Source organism: Chrysemys picta, chromosome 12 (genome assembly GCF_011386835.1).
Source record: "Chrysemys picta bellii isolate R12L10 chromosome 12, ASM1138683v2, whole genome shotgun sequence".
NCBI classification, from domain to species: Eukaryota; Metazoa; Chordata; order Testudines; family Emydidae; genus Chrysemys; species Chrysemys picta.
The window spans coordinates 21,765,206-21,790,089 of record NC_088802.1 but is presented as its reverse complement, the minus strand read 5'-3'; the positions used below and the strand labels follow the sequence as shown (position 1 = coordinate 21,790,089).

General features: G+C 45.4%; 1 long non-coding RNA gene and 1 pseudogene across 1 annotated transcript; one reads left to right on the top strand and one right to left on the bottom strand.

The window, feature by feature from the left end:
- LOC135974541 (olfactory receptor 14A16-like) overlaps positions 1 to 24,884 on the bottom strand; it is a 50,402-nt pseudogene that overhangs the window by 15,862 nt on the left and 9,656 nt on the right.
- LOC135974744 (uncharacterized) lies at positions 14,290 to 24,513 on the top strand. The gene is made up of 3 exons (XR_010591843.1): positions 14,290 to 16,194; positions 17,708 to 17,813; positions 24,062 to 24,513. It is a non-coding gene; the product is annotated as an uncharacterized LOC135974744 (long non-coding RNA).

Here is a 24,884-nt window from a genome sequence, read left to right as displayed (position 1 = left end):
CCAGAGCCAAGAGGAAGTTGACCAGAAGGTCCCGTGACTTTGTGGGGTGACGTACTCCTCGCCCGAAGCTGACCGGTTCGGTCAGGGTCCAGTTGAGCCTGACCAAACACTCTGCGGAGGCGTACAGCACCTGGAGAAAACCCACGAACTGGGGCCTGAAGCCAAACACTCGCAGAGTGCCCAGGAGATACCCGTGATCCACCCTGTCGAATGCCTTCTCCTGATCCAGGGACAGGAGGGCGAACGACAGACCATCCCTACACCCGAGTTCCAAGAGGTCCCAGACCAGATACAAGTTGTCGAAGATGGTGCGGCCTGGGACGGTGTAGGTCTGGTCTGGGGGGATCACGTCCACCAACACGGACCCTAGCTGCAGCGAGATGGCCTTCGCTACAGTTTTATAGTCCGTGCTGAGGAGCGAGATGGGACGCCAATTCCGTAAATCGCGGAGGTCCCCCTTCTTCGGCAATAAGGTCAGCACGGCTCGCCTGCACGAAAGAGGGAGGACCCCGCCCTGCAAGGACTCGGCCCAGATGGTGACAAGGTCCGGGCCGAGGACGTCCCAAAACACGCGGTAGAACTCCACGGTCAGCCCGTCCATGCCCGGAAATTTATTGGTGGGCATGCGGCGGAGGGCTTCCGAGAACTCGGCCAGAGTGATAGGCAGCTCCAGCCGGTCTCGGTCACCCACGCTGACCATCGGGAGTTCATCCCAGAGCATTCTGCAAGTGTTAGGATCGGTCGGAACCGGGGAGAAAAGGCCTGCGTAGAAGGCCCTGGCCCTCCCGCACATTTCCGCCGGATCCGTGAGGGGGGTGCCGTCCTCTCCTAGAAGGCAGGTGACGTGCTTTTTAGCCCCCCTCTTTTTCTCCAGGGTGTAGAAGAAGCGGGAACCACGATCCATCTCGCGAAGGAGGCGGATGCGGGATCGAACAAAGGCACCTCGGGCCCGATGGTCCTCGAGGGTCCGCAGCTCTTCCCGCTTCTCCCGGCATGCTCCGCAGAGGGATGGATCACCGGGGCTGGCGGCCAGACGCCTCTCCAGCTCTAAGACCTCCCGTTCCAACTGCCCTATCGCCGCATCCCTCCGTCAGCTGGCGCCCAGGGTGTAGTTACGGCAGAAGAGCCGGGCGCGCACCTTCCCCAGGTCCCACCACCGTTGCGCCGAGGGAAAGGCACGCTGCTGCCCTCGCCAGGCTAGCCAGAACTCCCGGAAGGATGCCACGAAGCCCACATCCTCCAACAAACTATTATTAAAGTGCCAATAGGCCGGCCCCGGCCTCTCCGTGCAGAGAGAGGCTGTCACGGTGGCTAGATGGTGATCTGAAAAAGGGGCCAGCCGGACGCTGGAGGAGTGGGCCCGGGAAAGATGGAAGCATGACATATAGATACGGTCCAACCGGGAGTGGTACGACCAATGGACCTCCACCCGGACAAAAGTGAATGTCGAAACGTCATCCAGGTGGTGGTCGCGCCAGACGTCCACCAGGGAGTGATGTTCGACGATCTCCCGGAGGACGTCCACGGTGGCCTGGTGCTGCTCGGTCCCCGAGTGGTCCCATTCCTCAAGGGTGGCGTTAAAGTCCCCGCCCAGGACCAGGCACTCACGAGGATCCAAGGTGCCGAGGAAGGCGGACGCCTGCTGATAAAAACACAACCTCTCCAGGCCCAATGTCGAGGCGTAAACGTTGACGAGATTAACTACAAGCCCCTCCATGCGGACCCAGAGGTGCAGCAGGCGGCCCGGCACAGCCTCAGTGACCCCCAGCACCTCGGGCCGTAGGTCGGGGGAGAACAGGGTCGCCACTCCAGCCGTACAAACTGTGAGGTGGCTAAAATAGACCCTCTCCCCCCACTCCAGTCGCCAGCTAGCTTCAGCGGCCGGATCCGTATGGGTCTCCTGCAGGAAAATCACAGAGTACCCCCCCTCCCGAAGGAAGGAGAGCACCTGCAGAGACCCATCCTACAGCCCCGGGTGTTTAATGTTGCGAAGATGATCGGTGCCATGAGGAGGGCTGGGGGGATCCTCGCTAGCAGAGACACCCACGGCCTCCATCGGGCCGCGCAACAATCCGTGACCTACCCCATAAGCGATTAAGGAGTCACGGAAGAGGCGGACCCGTTGGTAGGCCGCGGTGGCCTGCCTCCTGGTCCTCTTACCCTCCCCCATGAGGGCCCTCGCGGCCCAGAGGATCTGATGGAAATCCCCCCATCGCTGGAGTGCAAGCTGTACCTTATTGCGGGAGCCACGGACGTCATCAAGGAAGTCCCGTAGCTCCTCTCTCAGCGTATGGGGGGGTGGGGTTATCGATCTATGGCTATCCCCCAGCGGGGCCCCTGTCACAGCCCCGTGGCCCACAGAGACAGGCAAGCAGGGGGCAGACCCTCGACATGGCGTCCAATGGGCTGGCGCCACGTGGCCCGCCTCAGACCCTGGCTCAATGGGGGGCGGCGGAGGGAAAATAGCAGCCCCTGGTGGGTCGGGACAGGGAAAAACAAAGGCCGCTCCTTCGGGGTCATCCTCTGGGATATGGAAGGAGACGGCCCCAGGGGCGGCAATAGCATCATGGGAAGTGGAGAGGACAGGGACGGGGTCGGTGACAGGGGCAGGGTCGGAGTCAGGAATAGGGACAGGGGAAGGGGTGATAGTGGGATCGGGGGCCTCAGCAGCCGGGCCACTGGGTGGGGGGGTGGCACCCCACAAAGCGGCTCAGGGATTTGCAGGGAGGGAGGTGGGCCCTCGGCGATGCCGGACTTGTGCTCCAAGGCAGATGGTAAGGCCACGGCATCCGTAGGTGGAGAATCAACGATGGGGCCCCCACCCGGAAAGGAGGTCGGCTGTCCCTCAGCCATGAGGGAGTCCCCTGGCGACTCGGGTACCGGTTGCATGGCACTGGCCGTCGCCTCAAGAGGCTCGGCGGCCGCTAGCGGGGTGTCATCTGCAGCTGGGATGGTGGAAGAGTCCAGGGGCTCCTCGGAGGCAGGAGTGGAAGCAGTGGGTAAGGGGACAGAATACGGGGAAAGGGGGCCCGAGGCGAGGTCGCTCAGATCGAGGCCCACTGGCAGAGGGTCGTCCTCCCCTGGGTAACCGGGGTCAGATCCAGGGCCTCGATCTCCTCATAAATGGAAGGGAGATCACCTTCCACCACCCCAGGCCTCTCCCCTCCTGCACCCGAAGCGACGCTCGCCTTGGTGCATGCAGGGGCTTCAGATTGTAAGGGGGCAAGAGGGGCTCCATCAGGGGTTTCCATAGGAAGGGACACCGGAGGAGGGGTAGTGATTTCCTCCGATGCTGCCACGTCTTCCCTAGCCAGCAATGGTGGACAAAACCCACCCGGGGGCAAAGCGGAAGGCTCAGCATCGGCTCCTCCCTTCCTGGTCTTCCGGGGGGGGTACCGCATCAGATGGAAGGAGTGGAGCTTCCCCTGTACTAAGGACCAGCCCTCCATGGCATCATCCGGGGGCTGGCTAACAGGAGTTGGGTCAGGGAGCAAGAGCGAAGGCTTAGGGACTCGGGGAGGCAATGGTGGGGCAGCATGTAGGAGGGAGGATTCTCTCTGGGGCATGCCCTCTTCTATGCCTGGCGATATCCCTACCTCACCCTCCTCCACAGGCCCCGCAAGATCGCAGGCGGTAGAGGCAGGGCCCTCTTGCTCGTCTAGGCGCACTGGGGAGATACCCCTTGGGCCCGAGCGGGAGTGTTGGTGGGCCGGAAAGGAGGAGGGGCGGCTTCGGGTGTCGGGCAGCTAGGGGCGCTGGCGATGACGGGGCCGGTGCCCTGCCGGGGGTCCCTGATGTCCCTCTGTGCCGGGCGAAAGGGCAGTCCCTCCGGATGTGTCCCATCGCCCGGCAGAGGTAGCACCGGGCCTCCCCCGTTGAATAATGCACCCGGTAGCGGGGCCCCTGGTAGGGGACCAAGAAGGACCCCTCGAACGCCTCACCATCACGTGCCACCGACGGCAGTTGTAACTGTACCTGCTGGCGGAACGAGAGGACATGACGGAGGGCAGGGTCTTTGCAGCCCAATGGGAGAGGGCTGACCACAGAGATCGGCCTCCCTAGGGTAGAGAGGGCAGGTAACAGGGCGGCATTTGGAAGGAAGGGAGGGACAGAAGTCAGGACCAGTCGGGCACCCAGGTCTTCTAACGGCTCCAGGGGGACATACACCCCCCCCACTGCCAGGCCCTTCTCCACCGCCTCCTGGGCAGCGGCCTCCGAAGCTAGGAAGAAGACGACCTTTCCGTACATCTTGGAGGCCGCCACAATGGCCGTGGGCCCCACCACCCTCGGCAGCGGCCTCCGAAGCTAGGAAGAAGACGACCTTTCCGTACATCTTGGAGGCCGCCACAATGGCCGTGGGCCCCACCACCCTCGCCAACGCCCGCACGTAGGTCTCCACGTGGGGCGAGGCAGGTACCAGGAGGCAACGGACGCCGTGCTTCCTGGTCCAGGTGGGGAAGGGGCCCCGACTGCTATAGATGGTAGCAGAGGCGGTGGATGGGGGAGATGACGTAGCGGCAGGTGGGGGGGCCGCCGCCACCTGGGCGTATGCCCTGGGAGCTGGGGGTGGGACACCCATAGAGCTGGTGGAGGGAACAGCAGAGAGGGACGCCGCAGCTTGTTGCGGGGCTGCGGCAGTGGGGGCACCCCCTGCCATGGAGGGCCTGGCTTTTTTAGCGGGGCCTTTACCCTTCTTCGTGCCCTGGCCCTTCCTGCCGACTGGGGGGACTCCCCCAAAGTCAGAGGGGGCGAGGGACATGGCAGCAGCAGAGTTCACCTCGGTACCCACCGCTGCCGGCGCTCCTGCAGGGGTGGTGGTAGGTGGCTCAGCAGCGGCGGTTGAGGTAGAGGCTAGGGGGGATGATGGTGGGGTGGGTGGAGGAGGGGCAGTAGGGTCTGCCCGAGGGGTCTCACTCTCCTCGTCCCCTGCCATAATGAGGACTGGGGGAGAGCAAACACTGGAGGGGGGGTAGGGAAAGGGGAAGCAGGTCGACCACTCCTCCCCGCTAGGCTGTAGGCAGGGAAGGAGGGCGCCAAAAAAAAAGTGGGGGGTGGATGGGGGGGGCTATCAAGGGCTAGGGGTCAGTCACCGACTCAGGGAAGGTTTCCGGCTCCTCTTGTTGCACCAAGGAAGAGAGGATATAACAGCATTGGGGGTGGGGGTGCAGTGAGATAGATCAAACTAAAACGGAGAGGGGCACAAGCGCATAGGAGGGGACATGGGCGTACGAGGGGAGGCGCTAATCAGGGCAAGGGGACCGCAGGGGGAAGGGAACAACCAGGCGGGAAAAGGGGCAGAGGAACCACGGGGCTAGCTTCGGAGGCTGGGGCGGGTCAAACAAAGGCTGCAGAGGGAAAGGGCGGGGCAGGCAAACAAACTGGAGCTAGCGAGGGGCTGGGGCAAGGGGGAGGGGCAAAAAGCAGCAAGGGGCAAATGGGTAGGCAGCAGGGGCAAAGCTGGGGGCTTGTTGCAGGGGGAAAGGGTCAGTCCAAAAGGGGGGGTACGTGCACCCACGTGCGCTTGCAACAAAAAAGAAGGTCCTTGCAAGCTGGCTGCTGCGTCAGGCCCAATGGTGGCAACAGGGTGTGGCAAGCCTTGGGGAGCAGCTGAGTCCCAGAGGCAGGAGCCCGAGGCAGATGGAAAGTAGCCAGTGGGGGTGGTGGAGGGGGCAATGATGATGGTGGTGGTGGGGATCGGGGGGGGACACAGATGGACCAGGGGGCAGGCTCCACGCCACACCCCCTGTGTCTCCACAAACACAGTCTAGATCCCCACCACAAGAGCACAGTTCAAAAGTTACTCAGTCCAGGAGGGCCCCCTCCACAATGGTCTGTAGAATTCCTACGTGCTCCCCCACTGGCAGTTGGTCCTCTTCTCCTCAGGGCTCCAGCAGTTCCCCAGCAGCAAACGCAGCAGCTCTAGGTGGCAGTCTGGTGGCCAGCAGGAAGGACCCTTCTCAGGTGGAGGCAGTGGTGCTCCTCCCAGCAGCAGGAGCAATGTTTGGGGTCTCTCCCTCCCCTCCTCTGGGGAGTGAGCCAGCAGCCCCCCCCCCAGGGGCTGTAGCTGGAGCAGCAGCACCCAAGGGTGTGGGTGGGTCTAGCAGCCAGTCAGCCAGCAAGCAGGCAGCAGAGAAAGAGGAGGAGCAGCCCCCTCCCTCAGGGCAGAGGGCTACAGGAGAGTGATTCCCAGGTCAGACAGGGTTTCTGTTCCCTGAGTGACCAGAGCAGGGGCTGCACTAGGGTAATCAGGAACCTGCTAGAACCAGTCAAGGCAGGCTAATTAGGACACCGGGAGCCAATTAAGAAGAAGCTGCTAGAATCAATTAAGGCAGGCTAATCAGGGCACCTGGGTTTTAAAAGGAGCTCACTTCAGTTTGTGGTGGGAGTGTGAGGACCTGGGAGCAAGAAGCTGAGAGTGTGTTACTGGAGGACTGAGGAGCACAACCGTTATCAGACACCAGGAGGAAGGTTCTGTGGTGAGAATAAGGAAGGTGTTTGGAGGAGGCCATGGGGAAGTAGCCTAGGAAGTTGTAGCTGTCATGCAGTGGTTACAGGAGGCATTATAGACAGCTGTAGTCCACAGGGCCTTGGGCTGGAACCTGGAGTAGAGGGCGGGCCTGGGTTCCCCCCAAAACTCCCAATTGACTTGGACTGTGGGTTCTTCCAGAGGGGAAGGTCTCTGGGCTGTTCCCCCAACCCACATGGTGAATCTCTGAGGCAAGAAAATCTGCCAATAAGTGCAGGACCCACCAAGATAGAGGAGGAACTTTGTCACAGTACACACTACATTTTGAAGTGATTTATTTTGAAAATGTTTCAGATTCATTTTACAGCTATATCAGAAAATGAATGATTGGTTATTTCATTTACCAAAAGCAGATTGATTGAAGCAGATATTTATGAAGTCATTGTGAAGTGAACTATTGCCAATTCAACAGGTTAATCATTAATATTTGGAGGATTTTTTGCCATGCTGTATTAGGAGGAGAATATCACCAGACAGACATTTAAATTGTTTTATTTAACTAAAACAATAACATTACGTATTCTGGATTTTTTTCCTCAACAGCAAACCTAATATTTTAACAAAACAAGCATATGAATTTTTCAATTTAGTTAAACATTCAAGTTCTTTAAAATCAGGTTTGTTTTTGTTAAAATTGTTTTTAACTAAAATAGTTAAATGAAATATTTTTAAAAAACCACAAAAATAAAATCTACTGTGTAAGCCAGGTCAACATGAGAAACTTAAACTATTGGCTTGTGCAGCTAACTCAGTGGTCTTCACCTTCATTTTCCTGTTTGTTCATTATCTAGAAAAGAAAAACAACCTTTCCTGCTTTTTCAGGTCCCAAACGATTTCTCAGTTTGGAATGAATTAGTTCAAAGGAAGAAAATATTCTTTCTACACCGGCAGAAGAAACTACTGCTGTTAAAAGTGAGATTATCACTTCAACAGTCTCTTAATCCAAGTGCTTAAGTGATTTCCACCAGTTAACTGGTGTGACTTTCTTTAAAACGTCATCAGCAAACACATATTTCTTGAATAGTTCATCCTTAGTTCTGAAGTTTATTATAGTTGGTATTATGGAGGGATGATTGCTGGATGTCCATGTCATAGCCAATTCCTCTTCTTCAGCAGTTAAGGTTTGACCCTGGTACCAAGTATTGAGAATATTTGCAAGAAAATGAGCTGGAGGTAGTGCTTGTCTCATTTGTTTTTTTAATGCTTGTAATTTAACTCTGGCATTGCATATTTCTCTTTTTAAGATCTCACTCAGTTCTTTCCAAATTTCAACAGCATCAACAATAAAACAGGTATTTCCCTGCATTTTGTTCAAGGCTACAAAAATAGGATTAAGGTTCTCAGCATGTGTTCAACATTTCTCTTAAGCCCAATGTTAAGTACTTTGGCTGTGACAGTGCCATCTATTTTTTTCACAATTTTGTTCACAAACTGTCATCAGATTAGGTCAGTTCTTGATATAGTGCTCAAAACAGTCCACTACTGAGTTCCATCGCACATCTTTTGGGAGAGTTAGCTTGATTCCTCCCACTTTTTTCAGAGCAGCTGCTGCAAAGTGGTTGTTATGGAAGTATTTTGCAGTTTCAACAACATTAGCCTTTATTTCTGGAACACTGAAGTCTTTGGCTAGGAGGTGCATCTAATGAGCACTGCAAACATATGTTATTAGCTTGGGACTTTCTTCATTCTCTTCTAAATTTCTTCTCATCTTGGATACATTCACAGCATTGTCTGTGACCAAGCTGCGTACTAGACATTTGAATTTTTTTCATAGTTTGTTATAGCTTTTACTGTTTCTTCTTGTAAGTATTCTGCTATGTGTGCATTTCCTGATGTATCAATTGTTTCTGTAGGGAAAACATTCCCTTCTTCTGTTGTCACACAAGCACATACAACAGGATCATTGTGGACATTGCTCCACCCATCAAGACTCAGGTTAACAATTTTACCCTCTAGACCTTTTGCACACTGCTCAATTTCTCTCTCATATGCTTTATCCAGCAATTTGCCTGCGACATCTGCTCTGTTGGGTGGACTGTATCCTGGTCTTAATGACTGAACCATGTTAATGAAGTGTGGATTCTCAGTCATACGGAAAGGAGAATTTGTTGCATAAACAAACCAGGCAATTTTTTCATCAATTATCTCTTTTTGTAATCTGCTAGTTCTTATGACTTATCTATGGCTGTTTCTGGATGATGGAGTTTTTTTTTTCTCTTTTTGCTACAGGTGATATACTGTGGCTATGTGACATACATGATCTGACAGAAACACTATATTATGGGCAGATAATTTTGAAACATCAGAAAATGATGGTGAGCTTGAAGCTGGATAGTCTTGAGAATCCTGAATGTTGAGAATGGATTCTCCTAAACAAAATAAGTCAATGCAGTTATTGAATTATTATTATCATACTGCTCATTTAGTATTATTCGTTGCATTCACTGACATTCAGCACTACTTTAAAGGTGAAATTGTAAAAGGAAGAGCTGCTTATTTCAGCAATTTATTTTTTATCACAACTGCATCTAAAATGATAGTACCATAGAGTAACAACTATATTTTCCCCTCAAACATGAGAATTCAGGAATAGTCCAGAAGGAAGACAGGCAGTCCTTAAGAAAGAAGTATGAAATAAAAAAAGTTTACCAACCTGAAGCGCCTGCATGTTCAGATGTTATACCAATAAATAAAAACCAGCAGGATCTTATTAAAGGGGATAAGGCAAAATGCCACGTTTATTGTGAATACAGAAAGAATCCGAGTAAGCAATCAGTTATAGCTAGAACATCTCATTCCCTCACACACAAGTTCTGCAATGTTGTTGTAGTTACCAGCCTAGGAGTTGCTCGTGCCAAGTCACTGGCCAGGTGGCCTGGACATCAGGGTGGAGCAGGGCCTTGTCAGATGTGCATCCGATGCGCCTGGCGGTTGGTTTGCAGAATCAGACCCAAAGTCTTCAGTCTTCAGGGTCTGTTTTTATAGGGATTTATCCTCATACAAGTTTATAGCGTTTGCTTCGTCATGCTGTTCTCATGTTTCAAGTGATAATCAATCACTGTTCTCACGTTTGAGGGGATAGTCAATCACGCAGATGGCACAGCAATGACAAAATAACAGTATGTTGTTATCATGTTCCTCAGCTTTTCGCCCCTCCCCCCCCGTCCCTGGGGCAAGTATGCCCTCAGGGACATCGGGCTCTCTCATCCACTGTATTCTTCAGCCAAATGGTCTTATTTTAAGGCTGGCACCTCAACCTTTAATCTTTCAGTCCTCATTCAATCATACATATGTACACTCACACTCCAAAATATATCCTGTCATATCTGCATTTTATCACCTACCCATCCTTTAACATAACCATTCTAAAATCAGTGGGACATGGCAGACTTCAATAAGTCTATTCATCCCACTTGTTATATCTAAAAGGAAAAGAACAAGACAAGCATGCAAGGGTTGGGGAGGTTCACACATCTTATTCCAGAGTTCAGGAAAACAAAGTTGTACCAGCCATAAAGGACAGCTGTTATCTTGTTACTTTTAGAACAAATTCTTTGTCTCTGGATGTTTTTCTACAAATAGCACAGACCTTGCAAACTGGCAGGCCTGTTGCAATTAGCACAAACTCAGGAGGTTGAGAGAGCAGGCTGAGACACATTTCTTTCTAATGGTCGGGCCAAATTCGGGGTCTGTTGTGGAATCATTCTTTCTTACATTTTCCACAACATAAATGTATTATTACTTTAATCCAACACAGACATGTTCCTTTAATCATCTTCAACGCAGCTTCCTCCTGACAAGGAACACTTCTCATGATATTGTTTCATTCGGGAAACCAGGCCTTGCATTTCCTTGTTGCACTGTTTGCACTTTGCACGCATGCCTGTCTCCTCCACAGGTAGAGGAACTTCATTAAAATATTCCCAAACTGGGTCTATTTTACGGGCTGCTGCCATTATAGGTTTTCCCTTCTAGTGAGAGAATGGTATGGTAGACCTCAAATCAATGAAGGCTACACTCAGAAAGACCTCAAGACTCCTGGAATATGCTGCACAGACAGTTTCACTTTTGTTTCTACTGCCTGTCCCTTTCTTCTCACATTTATCTCCAGACTTCTTCTCCTTGTCCAGATCTATTCCGCCCCCAACAATCTTCTATTCATTAAACTTTTTGAAACTTTGCACTTCAGAGAGAGGTAAGGGATTGACTCTGTGTACACAAACTTGCAGAGGTACAGTAGGGTCTGTTTATGTATTTATTTAAAAACATTTTTGCTGTTAACAAGCATGTTCTCTCTGGAGACACAAATTCACAGTTTGAGAACTGCAAAACTAAGCATCTCTGATGGTATCTTCTAGACTGAGCACTGAGTCCCATTGGGTGGATAGAAAGATTAACCTAAATAATCTATACAGGAGCCCCTGGAACCTCATAAGATTGGGTCCCTAATCGATGAACTATTGGAACTCATTTACAAAACTTTTCTTAAACATTACATGAATATATTGTCTCATAATACAGATTTAGAATTCCATGATGAGATATCCTTGAGCTAGAATGTATCTTTAGATTGTGGTTTTTTTTTTGTTAAATCTGTTTTTATTTAAATCAGATTTTTGAGGGGAAAACCTTCGATTTTTATCCAGCCTGAGCCTTCTTAATACAGAAAAACAAATACTTACATAAAGATTAAACTTCCCCCACTCTTCCCCAAAAAGAAACCCCAGCCATTTCCCTCATATGCTGCCCCTTCATCGCCCAGCTAGAAGCATCAAAATATTTTCTATGCAGGAAGCCTTCATCCACCCTCTTCTATTCCTGAATAAAGGAACTGGAAATATGAAGCAAGGAAAACCAAAGAAATAAAAATACCTGAAGCAGGTAATTCCCTTCAGACCAGATGGATTTTTTTATCTAACAAGTTCTGTACAGAGTGAGCATTTTAGTTAGATAACAAGAATAAAGGAAACAGGGAATTTGTCCCAAGCTAAAATAGCTAATAAAGTATGCCATCCATTTAAACACACTTAGCTTCAGAAAGAAGGCAGCAGCAGAAGCACAGTAAATATGCAAGAGAAAACATCATGTTTTCCCAGTAGATCAGTGCAAGGATAGTTTTGTCTGAGATGATGAGGGTGTCTGAATTTCCCAAAAGTAATATCCAATGATTATGAAGCACCCTATGTATAGTGCCTTCCTCAGATGGAAGGCACTATATAAGTACTAAGTATTATTAATCCCATTTTTAACATTTCACCATCATAGACTCTGTTTGACATGTTTTTGCCAGCAGGGTTCTCAACCTCCATCTCTACTGGGATGGGTACCAGGAAGTTCCTTCAAAGTCTACCCATTTCTGGGATTCTTTATTACGTTAGTGTAGTTTAGTAACATAGGAAATACTTCCAAGATTTTATGGGTGTAATAAAAGATGAATTACAAGCTACAAGTTACTAAAACACATTATAGAATCCTAAAAAAGCCTGTCTCTCTTCTTTACTTTTCTGAATCTGGAAAACAATGATGAAAAAGTGATGCAGAGTTTAAATTCTGCTGCAGTGGTAAAGGATCCAGGCCAGATTCTACTGCAATCTCCCGAGATGATTTTTTTTTTTAAATACAACTTCCTACACAGCTAGGTTTATTGAATAGAATATGAATTCCAAGATTTAGTGCCTGTGATTGTCAAACTTTTCTAAAGTTTCCTCCCCTTTCCCTTGCTCTTTTCTAAGTGACAAGAGACTGATAGAATGAGACAAACAGTGAAGAGTTGACAGTTTTTCCCACCTTCCACAGAGCTTCAAAATTACATTTTTCAGAGAAACAGTATCAATATACAGTGCTCTGAAAATGGTGTAGAATGTGGTAAAACTGAGCATAGGAAAAGAATTACCATTACTACAGATTTGTACCAATACAATGCTTTAACTGAGTCTTTTTAGCAAGGAGAAAGGTCAGTTCTTCAGCCCTGCCATTAAAAACCAAACAAAAAAGGGTTATCTGAAGTCCCAATGCTAAATAAAAATACAGAGCTTCTTGTGAGTGTTATAACTTTGTAACTGTCTCAGAACTAATGCACAGTACAGAGAAGAGTTGTAACAGTTCACACTTAGGAAAACGGACTTTTGAAGCTGTTCCGCTTTGTATAAATACATAAATAGAGATTTGGGCTAGAGAAAATGAGAGAGAGAGGGGCTCTAGAGCCTGGGGGTTAAAGCACTAATCTGAGAGATGGGAGACCCAAGGTTCAGTCCCCTTTCTCCAATGACTAATTATTTATCCAAAAAGTGGAACAGCTTCAACAGAAAAGACTGCAGGGCACCCACACAGGAATATCCCAGAGCCCATTTGTTATGGCAGTCTCCTGAGAGGTGGGAAAACACCTGTTCAAATCCTCTTTTCCCCCACATAAGGCAGGGGGGAAATTGAACCTGGGTCTCCCACATCCCAGTTGATGCTCTAACCAATGGGCTGAAAGAGGGAAGCACCACCACCCTCTCATTGCTTTTGAATGGACCCCAACACTGAACCAGGCAAAAGGGGTGGGGGAACATCTAAGAACCCACTGAGGGTAGGCATGAAAGAGGTATCCCGAGGCCTAGAGTGAGGTGTTGTGTGCATGACCAAAGGCAGAAACTTAGACATTTTCCAACAAAAAAATTTAGGTGCAGAGAGTTCACAAGCCTACAGGTTTATGCAGCAGCCCAGTGGGGGGTTTGTGGATTGCAGTGGCACCTAAATTTGGGGCTTAAGTAACTAAACCCCTTTGTGGGTACCTTTAAATATGATTTTTAAAAAAATCAGAAAAATAACTGGGATTATGATGGATCTTGGTCTGAAATAAAGACTTAGTTCATGTTAGGCTTGATGGGTAGGTCCTGTGGTGGAAAAATAAGAAGTGTGTGTCAGGGGTTAAAGGCAGGGCATGGCTAGGAGGGGTAGCCCCAGAGCTCATTGTACTGTGGAAATCCTGGCCACCACTCAGGACAGGCTGCTGTAAATTAGAACAACACTCTGAGCCACCTCATTCAGGCCAGGGGCCATTTTGGCTTCCAGTGCAGTCAGAAATCAGGAAGGTCCAAGGTGGCTTGAAGCCACATTTGTCCTCACTCCTCTCCAGCACTGAGAGTTTTGTGCTGCACTCCACAAGCCCCAGCATATAATCCTTCCATGTACACTTCCCTACTTGACTCAGTACAAACCCAATATTTCTGATAACTGAAAGGGAACAATGCATTGTGTGGCCTAATATAATTCACTTAGAGTTCAGGTATTGTATCTTTTTTAGTTACATTTAATATCAGGTTATTCAAATAGTATCTGCAATAAAAACAATGCTGCTTTCAAAATGGGTGTTTTCTCTGGATAAACAGTTGCCTATAACAATGTAATACTTTTACTCTTTTTACCTTTGTACCAAACAGTGAGAGGAGGAGCCAGCTGTGAAAGACAGCATTGCTGACTCTGCTGCTTACCAAGATTATTAGGAGAGGGGGAAGGACACAGACATGTCTTCAGAGACAGCCCAAAGTAAAGTTCAGGCATCTTTACAGCAACAAAACAAACAGGTACATTGGAGTTGCTTCCCCTTTCTGTTGAGTGCTATCTTTAGCCAACGACTGGCATTTTTGTATTCTTACTGTCAAATAGAATCCAGGTGAACAGTTCTCTGAATAGAGGGACTTATACATATAAGTGAGGAGGAGGAGGGGCTTGCCAGTATTCCTCTGTGGCGTTCCTGCTGATTCATTAGCAAATGAATTCAGACCCTTCCAAATACGAGGGGCCTGAATCTGTCACGCTTACATTCTGTAATCAAGATGCATCACTGACTTAATTGGGGCTACTTGTGAAATAGGGTACTAGTCTATGTAGGTCAGGGTATCAGAATCTGGCATTGTAGCTCTAAATTCTGGTGTCTAGAAAGCATCGGCAGTGTTTTTATGACTGTATGCCAACATACATAGTGACTCGATGCAACGAGGTACTGGCCAAATGGGAGGGCAGGGAGATCTTATACAGCTGCTGTGTAATCTGTACAGAGGAGTATCACGTTACATTTCTGTAGTGAATCAGTCTGGTTGCACTCTGCATGCCTATGGAGGAGATGCAGACTACTTTCTGGTTTTCTCACCCCTTGGCAGATAACTCTCCCCATATTTCCATAGTACCTGGATATTTATGCTAAAATGATAATCAGTGAAGTAATTAAGAATGCCAATTTTAAATGATCATTATTGTGCCTTGACTTATTTGAGATGATTGGGGCATCTTGCACCTCTTTTAGAAACAACTGCTGAACACCTGGCCAAAGTGAAAATAAATGGGCTTCGCACGGAGGACCTAATAGGGGTGAGGGGAAAATAAATCCTCCTCCCCACAATCTAACACTTGGCATAGAGTTGTTGCATGGCCTCCCCACTGTGTATACTACTGATCATTGGCTTTAGAAGAAGCTGGGACTTCTGTTCATCCCCTACATTATATGAATCTACAGTGGTGGATCTACTGGCCACCACTCTATGCTCCCTCTGCCACCAAACTCTTCTGTGTGGAATTTGCCTGCATAGCCTGGCACTGTTACCCCTACTTCCCTTCCCTACCCTGCCTCCCACTGACATCCCACCCCAGAAACACAGTGGTTCCACTGCTTAGGGTCTTCCATCTCACTGAAGGGGGTCATCATGTAGCCCTCAGAGCTACTGTCACACTCTGTCTGTTTAAATTCTTCAGAAATGGATGGGTCATCAGACAAGTTCTGGTACAAAATACAGCAGACTGGCTCATTCAGACCCCTGCTCCTTTGATTGCCTGAGATTAGATATGGCAGTCACAGCACACAGTTGTGATCAGTCATCCTGCCTGGGTATTTTTAACAGGTTCTATACAATGTCCAGAATGGTGGTTGCAACTTGTGAGCTCATATGTGAAGGGGATGTAAACAGGAAAATTGGAGGGATCCACAGGCATTTGGAGGATTGTGGAAAAATCCTTATGCTGCATTTTGATTTGCTGTCTCATGGTGTCAGCTGAGCATCCAGAGATACCAATACATGATGACATGCTGCTACAAAATTGAGATCAGAAACAAGTCACTATTGTCATATTAGTCAATTTGAGGGGAGGGGGAATTTTGGTGGGGAAGGGTGAGAATCTTTCCATTTTCTCCTCTGTTCATGAACTACATCTTCTCTCCTCAAAAGTCCAAATGTCAGAGTGACACCTCCATTCCTATTAAAGAGGATAAACATGACTCTATCTGGTGACCGTTAACACTAGGCTGATCATTGGCAAAAAAGATCCTAGGAGCTATCTCCCAGCTTGTGCTGACCCAAAGAGCAAGAAATTGAACAAGAGGCCTGGACTCCGATCCCCCACATGGCAGCACAAAATATTTTTCCCTGACACTTGTGTGCCACCACACAAATAATTGCATTGGAAATTACCAGAATGCTTTGGGAATGGTGTATTTTCCCAAATCAAAGCTTCCATACTTTTAAGTATTGTATAGCCCTTGCTCTGAGAAATGAGAGAGGCTTGTTAGAAAAAGACCACTTTTGTTAGATGATGATGAGTTTCTCAAGTGGATAGGCATTCTTAACTATTGCGTTTTATTTTAGGCTTGCTCTCATCAAACCCAAGATTTGGATCATTACCTAAAATTGCATGTAAGTCAGTACTTTTATTTTAAAAGGAAAGAAAAGGTTGGAGGATATTTATTAACAGTAGAATCTGAACTTTCCAAACCTCCGCTATCCAGACTTCCTTTGTGAGCTAACTGTGTGTGTCCCTGTTTTAGTGAATGTCAATTATCAAAACTTCTGCTTATCTGAACCCATAAGGTGTCAGTATAGCAGTCTAGGTAAATAGGATTCTACTAAGTTTACAAACTAATTTATTAAGTAAAGCTTGTTTAATGAAGACTTTTTTTTAGTAAGAGTATATATTCAATTTTTAATTGTCCTATCTGCATTATTATATTATTGCAAGATCAACCCTCACCATGGTTCTGTCAATAACACCATTCTCAATGGTCTGCTTGTCTGCTTCTTCCACAAGCACCTCTCCCACACCACCTCTTTCTTGTGGGGAAAAACTTCCAATCAAAATCTGTACCTCCCCACCTTAGCCTCATTAACTGTCATCTTGCCATAATGCACACACAATTCTGCCATCTGATCATGGGTAGGCCAATGGTGAGTTTGGACTGCTGATTGTGGACATAGCTAATCTATGCTACAATATCCTACAATTTTGTTCCCCTGTTCTCTCCCTGCTCTCACGACCTTGCTTATTTTATCTGCCTGTTATGTCTAGTCTTTTAGATTATAAACTTTTGTGGGGCAGGTACTGTCATTTATTACATAATGTACAGCAGTAAGGCCCTGGCAATGCCATATGACTACCATAACAAGTTCTCAACATGGTTAAGTTCTCTAAGTATTACAGCAATGTTACTGCTCAAATAAAGAAATAATAATACAAATTCAATGTATCCTCCATGTCTAACTTTGGAACATTTTGTTAAAAAAATTGTTTGCACAGAAATTGTTTTGTATTGCATTTATATAATACAACCATGCCATTTAAATGACGTAATCTCGTCTGTTTTCAAAAGCTAAGCAGGTTTCATTTGGTGTATACTTGGATGTGAGACCTGGCAACACGTTGAATTTTCTGTGGAGAAGTAGTTTTTCTTTTTGAATGAGTACTGAACCAGAGCCCAGTGGTATTAAGGAAGCCGGTGACATAGGAAGACAAGACTTAAACTGAAGTCCTAGCTATTTGTAATAATAATAATAAAAAAAAACATGGGGCATTTTGCAAAGGTAGGGGGAGTCAACTCTTACGTCTTTGTCAAATTTCACCAGGGGCTATTATTACACTCCTCATCTAAATTCCCCCTAAAATTCCAAGTGTATATAGTATTCTTTTTTACATCTAAACTGTTGTGCCGTGTTGCTGTGTATTCTTAACCAGCTGCAGTGTTTCACTCCACAGATGGTTGCATTTCAGTGATAAGAGAACTTACCACTATTACAGTATAATCTTTGTATATGTTTATAAAGTACTTTGGGATGAAAAAGTCCTACATAAGTGCAATTTACTGTACAAAGGACAAATAATAGTATCTTGAGTTAGACTCTTGAATTAACAATATTTTGTGATCTGTTTGTACAGTTGCTGGTGCCTTTGGTCTTGCCATTGGGACGATGTCATACATACGAGTATGCCAGAGAAAGTTCCAGAGTATAGGAGTTCAGCCATTTGGTCCAGAATATAAAAGGTTTGTCTTGAATATAGATCACTTAATCTTAGATCAAAACATAGTTATTGAAAATAGAATGAAAGAGAGAGGCAGCTACAGCATACATTTAAACCTTTTGCTTCAGCTCATAGGGCACTCTTGAATGCTATACCTAAGGATATATATTGCAGTTATGTAGTTCCAGATTATGTGGTAATTATTAGAAAGATACAAATTAAATTCAATGTAATCTGCATTGTTTGGAAGACCTAAATAATCCTGTAATTTAAAGGATTAAATCCTCAGCCTCTCTATATACTAATTAATTATAAAAGATCAACAGTTAGCAATTTACCTTCTGTCTGGTGCCATTAAATATCACATCATCTATCCCATCCATCTGGCCTGTAACTCGCCTTTGAATTCTCCTTTGTTCCATACGTCCAAGATGTATGTATCCAAATCCTGCAGCTTTTTCCTGCACCACATTTTCATATCCCTACAGTTCATCGTTCTCTGCCATAATCAATGCAGCCTCCTCTTCTCTAGCTTCCTGAACACCCATCCTGTCTCCAGTCCATACAAAATGCAGCTGCTAAGATCATTTTCCTTACCTCAGACCATGTCATCCCCTCTTTTGAATCTCTCTACTTGCTCCCCCGTCCAACACATCAAGTTCAAGTTTGTTGTCACTGCCTTCAAAGCCAAATGCTGCTCCCACCCACATCTCATTTTGTATTAACTCCTACCTCCTCCCCTGAGCCAACGATATCTCCCTTAATTTGTCCATGTGTACTACACTGCTCCCCGCATAGGAAATGCATTTCCAAAAGCTCATCCACAAGGCCACCTCTCTGTATTAAAATCCCTTCTGAAAGCTCATTTGTGCTGTGATGCCTATGTAAATTAGCTGACTGATAATGGGAAATTGAAAGGGTATTTTGAAATAATTTAAAAATCCTAAACCAATATTTTTTTAATAAAATCTTCCCTCCCCCACTTAAACCCCCACTTCCCCCCCAAAAAACCTATTGTGTTAATACAACACTGTATTACAAAGATGTGGCCAATTGGCCATCTATATCTTGGTAACCCTTGCCTTTACCCACTGGTCTTGTCTAGACTGTGAGTTCCTTTTTTCAGGGATCATGCTTCCTTTTCCTGCTTGGAAAGCTCTACTATATTTTCGGCACTACGGAAAACAATACATAAGAATAATAAGGTTGTTTTGCTGGGGCATTCAGACATCATCCCATACCATAAGACATCTGGAAGGACTGAAGAACGTAAATCGGATGAATGGAAAACAACAAGAGATTCCTTCTATAAAGCCCGTTCAACAAATTCCTTCTAAAAGAATACTTACCAATATACGATACAAAGATGACAGCTGTGTTAGAGAAATATGAGCAAAAATCTTGAATGCTCTATTTTCCTCCTGATTTTAGGCACTCTCATCATACCTGCAAGGAATGCGTAGCAAATTTTGGATTCATAGATTCATAGATTCTAGGACTGGAAGGGACCTCAAGAGGTCATCGAGTCCAGTCCCCTGCCCGCATGGCAGGACCAAATACCATCTAGACCATCCCTGATAGACATTTATCTAACCTACTCTTAAATATCTCAAGAGATGGAGATTCCACAACCTCCCTAGGCAATTTATTCCAGTGTTTAACCACCCTGACAGTTAGGAACTTTTTCCTAATGTCCAACCTAGACCTTCCTTGCTGCAGTTTAAATCCATTGCTTCTGGTTCTATCCTTAGAGGCTAAGGTGAACAAGTTTTCTCCCTCCTCCTTATGACACCCTTTTAAATACCTGAAAACTGTTATCATGTCCCCTCTCAGTCTTCTCTTTTCCAAACTAAACAAACCCAATTCTTTCAGCCTTCCTTCATAGGTCATGTTCTCAAGACCTTTAATCATTCTTGTTGCTCTTCTCTGGACCCTTTCCAATTTCTCCACATCTTTTTTAAAATGTGGTGCCCAGAACTGGACACAATACTCCAGCTGAGGCCTAACCAGAGCAGAGTAGAGCGGAAGAATGACTTCTCGTGTCTTGCTCACAACACACCTGTTAATACAGCCCAGAATCAGGTTTGCTTTTTTGCAACAGCATCACACTGTTGACTCATATTTAGCTTGTGGTCCACTATAACCCCTAGATCCCTTTCTGCCGTACTCCTTCCTAGACAGTCTCTTCCCATTCTGTATGTGTGAAACTGATTTTTCCTTCCTAAGTGGAGCACTTTGCATTTGTCTTTGTTAAACTTCATCCTGTTTACCTCAGCCCATTTCTCCAATTTGTCCAGATCATTTTGAATTATGACCCTGTCCTCCAAAGCAGTTGCCAATCCCTCCCAGTTTGGTATCATCCGCAAACTTAATAAGCGTACTTTCTATGCCAATATCTAAGTCGTTGATGAAGATATTGAACAGCGCCGGTCCCAAAACAGACCCCTGCGGTACCCCACTCGTTATGCCTTTCCAGCAGGATTGGGAACCATTAATAACAACTCTCTGAGTACGGTTATCCAGCCAGTTATGCACCCACCTTATAGTAGCCCCATCTAAATTGTATTTGCCTAGTTTATCGATAAGAATATCATGCGAGACCGTATCAAATGCCTTACTAAAGTCTAGGTATACCACATCCACAGCCTCACCCTTATCCACAAGGCTCGTTATCCTATCAAAGAAAGCTATCAGATTGGTTTGACATGATTTGTTCTTCACAAATCCATGCTGGCTGTTCCCTATCACCTTACCACCTTCCAAGTGTTTGCAGATGATTTCCTTAATTACTTGCTCCATTATCTTCCCTGGCACAGAAGTTAAACTAACTGGTCTGTAGTTTCCTGGGTTGTTTTTATTTCCCTTTTTATAGATGGGCACTATATTTGCCCTTTTCCAGCCTTCTGGAATCTCTCCCGTCTCCCATGATTTTCCAAAAATAATAGCTAGAGGCTCAGATACCTCCTCTATTAGCTCCTTGAGTATTCTAGGATGCATTTCATCAGGCCCTGGTGACTTGCAGGCATCTAACTTTTCTAAGTGATTTTTAACTTGTTCTTTTTTTTATTTTATCTGCTAAACTTACCCCCTTCCCATTAGCATTCACTATGTTAGGCATTCCTTCAGACTTCTCGGTGAAGACCGAAACAAAGAAGTCATTAAGCATCTCTGCCATTTCCAAGTTTCCTGTTACTGTTTCTCCCTCTTCATTAAGCAGTGGGCCTACCCTGTCTTTGGTCTTCCTCTTGCTTCTAATGTATTGATAAAAAGTCTTCTTGTTTCCCTTTATTCCCGTAGCTAGTTTGAGTTCATTTTGTGCCTTTGCCTTTCTAATCTTGCCCCTGCATTCCTGTGTTGTTTGCCTATATTCATCCTTTGTAATCTGTCCCAGTTTCCATTTTTTATGACTCCTTTTTATTTTTTAGATCATGCAAGATCTCGTGGTTAAGCCAAGGTGGTCTTTTGCCACATTTTCTATCTTTCCTAACCAGCGGAATAGCTTGCTTTTGGGCTCTTAATAGTGTCCCTTTGAAAAACTGCCAACTCTCCTCAGTTGTTTTTCCCCTCAGTCTTGATTCCCATGGGACCTTACCTATCAGCTCTCTGAGCTTACCAAAATCTGCCTTCCTGAAATCCATTGTCTCTATTTTGCTGTTCTCCCTTCTACCCTTCCTTAGAATTGCAAACTCTATGATTTCATGATCACTTTCACCCAGGCTGCCTTCTACTTTCAAATTCTCAATGAGTTCCTCCCTATTTGTTAAAATCAAGTCTAGAACAGCTTCCCCCCTAGTAGCTTTTTCAACCTTCTGAAATAAAAAGTTGTCTCCAATGCAGTCCAGGAATTTGTTGGATAGTCTGTGCCCCGCTGTGTTATTTTCCCAACATATATCCAGATAGTTGAAGTCCCCCATCACCACCAAATCTTGGGCTTTGGATGATTTTGTTAGTTGCTTAAAAAAAGCCTCATCCACCTCTTCCACCTGGTTAGGTGGCCTGTAGTAGACTCCTAGCATGACATCTCCCTTGTTTTTTACCCCTTTTAGCCTAACCCAGAGACTCTCAACACTTCCGTCTCCTATGTCCATCTCTACCTCAGTCCAAGTGTGTACATTTTTAATATACAAGGCAACACCTCCTCCCTTTTTCCCCTGTCTATCCTTCCTGAGCAAGCTGTACCCATCCACACCAACATTCCAATCATGTGTATTATCCCACCAAGTTTCAGTGATGCCAACAATGTCATAGTTGTATTTATTTATTAGCATTTCCAGTTCTTCCTGCTTATTGCCCATACTTCTCGCATTTGTATATAGGCATCTAAGATACTGGTTTGATCTTTCCTCCCAGTTTTGTCCTGACCCTCCTTTCTCTCTGACAATATAGCCCACACTCCCTCTCGTTTCCGACCCATCTCCCCGGTCTCCATGTTCCCCACTTACCTGTGGGCTTTGCTCACCTGTCCCCGGATCTAATGGACAGGAAAACTCAAAGCCTTCAGCTTCATAATCCCAGGTACACACATTTGAATCTTAAGGAAGCTTTTGATTTTATTCTTTATTTTGAACAGTATTCTAGTTTAAAACACTTGCCACAATACAATATAAACATAAACTTCATGAGATGAAAGACTGATAATTAGGAATTCTATTTATGGTTCTGAAGTTAACCTTGATTCTACATTTTCTCTTTACATACATTTAACATTAATTTTAAATTCCCACTTCTGAGGAACTCCTAATTTAGCTCCAAAATTCTCATATAAACAGCACTATTTTTTTTTTATTCAGCTAGAATTAAGTGGGATTCTCTGGCTACTTGTAAGTTAGAAGAAAAGAAATAAATATTTCTCTTCTAGTTTGAATGCTGTTTTCTGTTCCTAATATCTTTTTTAACTTGAACATTTATGGTCTGTCAAAAATACAGCTGAAATATTGATGTTTTAAGAACATGAACAGTAAATAATGTCCTTACTATTTGCATGTAATACTTTCTGTTTGAAATAGAGTATAGTATGAGTTTGATGCAGAAATTATTGAGTGAGGCTCTTTGGCCTGTGTTATACAGGAAGTCAGGCTAGATGATCATAAAGGGTTCCCTCTCTCTCTTTAAAATCTCTGTGAATGACACTGAGAGGGATATCTTAGCAGATCCTGTTCATTGACCCAAAACTGTGTGGTTTGGATGGATTTTGTCAGTGCATGGTATTCACAATGAAACATGTTGATGTAATGTTGTATTATCATTGAAGAAGACATTAGGCTGAAGTGTGGCATCATTAGAGCGTCCCATCTGGACTTCAATAGTCTGGAGGAATTTTGTTACACCTATGGCCTTTTTCTAGTAGCTACAGTAGTTAGCCAGTGGAGTAAGTAAACAGTGAGGCCTCATTTGAACCTAGCCTACATGATTATTGCACTCCAAATCAGCAGTGATATAGGGACAAGGTAAGATTCTCAAAAGCACCAAACCGACTTGAAAACCAATGGGACTTAGGCACCTAAGTCATTAAGTGTGTTTGAGAATTTTGCCCCAAATCTTGCTTGCCTCATTCACATATGATTATTTCCATTGACTTAAAATAAAGAGTCCATAGTATGTTTAATTAAAGAGAGCCATTTATTCACTGACAAGTTGTTTGAGTCAAGTTGAGAGCAGGAGTTGGTGCATATTTCAGTTTGCTTACTCTAGTGGTCTGGCAAAGACTGAGTTTGTTAACCCCCGGATCCAAACGCAAAGGCCATCTCCTTTCTCAAGCTTTTGACAAAGGAATTATTGTGAGCTGTGTTGTTTAATATACATGTACTGGCTAGCTTTCAAAAATATGTTTTACATGTACCCAGAGTCAGTTCTGATGGAAGAACTTTGAAATTTAGGAAAAACGTTAAGCAGGTTTTTTTATACAATTAAACAAAAAAAAATTGAGATTAGAGACTCACTGAACATTTCAATTAGAATACACAAAGTATTGTTTGATCACTTCTTTCCTTTTTAAAATATGTACAGTCAATGAGCTACAAGTGTGATAGATGGTGGATATTGCATTTCCATCACTTCTCATGCTAAAAATGTGTATCATGCACAAACTTTCCCCTCAGATTACATCTAATTAAAATTATTGTACTGCACACAAATTCAGGGCCAAATTCTTACCTCAGAGACTTGTGCAGAACTCCCTCTGAAGTCACCAGATGCACATGTACATCTGAGGAGAACTTACCTCTCAGAGCTCAGTATTTTTTATAAATTTTGTTTGTTTGTTTGTTTCAGATCACGTTTCTTCTTTTTATGAAGTTACTTCATATCTTGGTATCTGAATTGTAGAACTGACAAAGATGACAAAATCCTGCAGAAAAAGTCTCTTCCTTCAATAGCTTATTCTGGACAGAAGAAATTAAGCCTACAGTCAGGTGTAAATCAGTACACTGTGAGGATTGGGTTGATTTTAAAAAAGTTTGCCTATATAATAAATGCTAATTTCTAGTAATGCAGTTTCTATTTTTTTTCTGTTGATATCACACCCCAGTATGTTTCTTTTTTCCTTAGATGCATTTCAGCTCTTGCCACTGAAAACTTAGATATTGCAATTCTTGTAAGTGGCAGTGACCTGATCTCAGTGCAACCTGCAAAAGGCCATAATTGGAAGCATTTGTCTCCTGCATGGAAGAAAAAGAATGCAAGAGTATTTAAATGACGTTGCACTGCTAAGCAGCCCATCAAGCCCCCTATACTATGGTCAGTTTTGCATAACTCTTTGTACTGGGCAAGGACTGCATGTATCACCATACTTGACAATAGGTATCCTCTGGGTACTATTAGAAAGAATCCCATTGATTTCAGTGGGCTTTGAATCTGGACTTAAGAGAGGAGAGTGACATTTTATTTATGCCTGTCTATTCAAATCTCTTTGGAAGACGTTGTGAACATTATTCCCAAGTACACAACTTAATAAAAAGTTTTCATTCTCAAAACATGGACATTGGGGAAAGAAGTGAAAGCAAGCTCAGAAACCTATGTTATTTAGGTTTGCTCTAATCTGACATTAGAAAAGAAAAAAAATAATGAATTACAGAAAAGACCAGTTAATTACTGT